This window comes from Etheostoma spectabile, chromosome 6 (genome assembly GCF_008692095.1).
Source record: "Etheostoma spectabile isolate EspeVRDwgs_2016 chromosome 6, UIUC_Espe_1.0, whole genome shotgun sequence".
In the NCBI taxonomy this organism is placed as follows: domain Eukaryota; kingdom Metazoa; phylum Chordata; class Actinopteri; order Perciformes; family Percidae; genus Etheostoma; species Etheostoma spectabile.
In genome coordinates this window covers 12,418,833-12,419,600 of record NC_045738.1, presented here as the reverse complement: position 1 = coordinate 12,419,600, position 768 = coordinate 12,418,833, and positions in this window count along the sequence as shown.

Below are 768 nucleotides of genomic sequence, written 5' to 3'. Positions count from 1 at the left end.
GATGGAAATAAAATCTAACTTTTTGTGACATATTATGCCAATGTCTACTCGGTCATTTGATGTCTTTTGGGGATTTTTCCATCTTTTCTTGGCTTCTTTATGCACATTAATTCAAATTAACCTGGGGTGCCCAAACTTTCAAGCCCCACTGTATATCCAAAAGATGGAGCCACAGTGCCATTATGTGACACTGCATCATGACCATCCTGCTTCATTGAAGTTGCTAAAAACACCACAGTAAAGCTCACCAAGGTGTGATATGTGGCAAATGTGTGATGTGTGCTCTTTTTTGTGTGTTTGTCCTTTAAATGATCTTTGCAACCATTTTAGGGGAAATGTAGTGTAGTATAAGTATACAATTTAATTAAGAAAAGTAGTGAAGTAAAAGTGAAAGTTTCCAGAAATATAAATAAAGAAATAAAGTACAGATAAGTGAAAATTCTACTTAAGTACAGTAACAAAGTATTTGTACTTCGTTACATTACAACACTGACAGTAGTGTATGTTAATATGATGTACTAAATCATTCAAACTTACCAAAAAGAAAAGCTTGTTTCTAACCCAAAACAGACATTTGTGACATCCCCTCATTTTCCATGTATTCTATAAGATATATATATATATATATATAAACATAATAAACCCCATAAACAAACAATGTAAAATTACATGCCCGAAAAGGAGTAGTAAGAATTATTCACTTTTATGGTCCCATCCCTTCTGCATAACTCAAACATAATAACAACATAATATTATATATATATATAT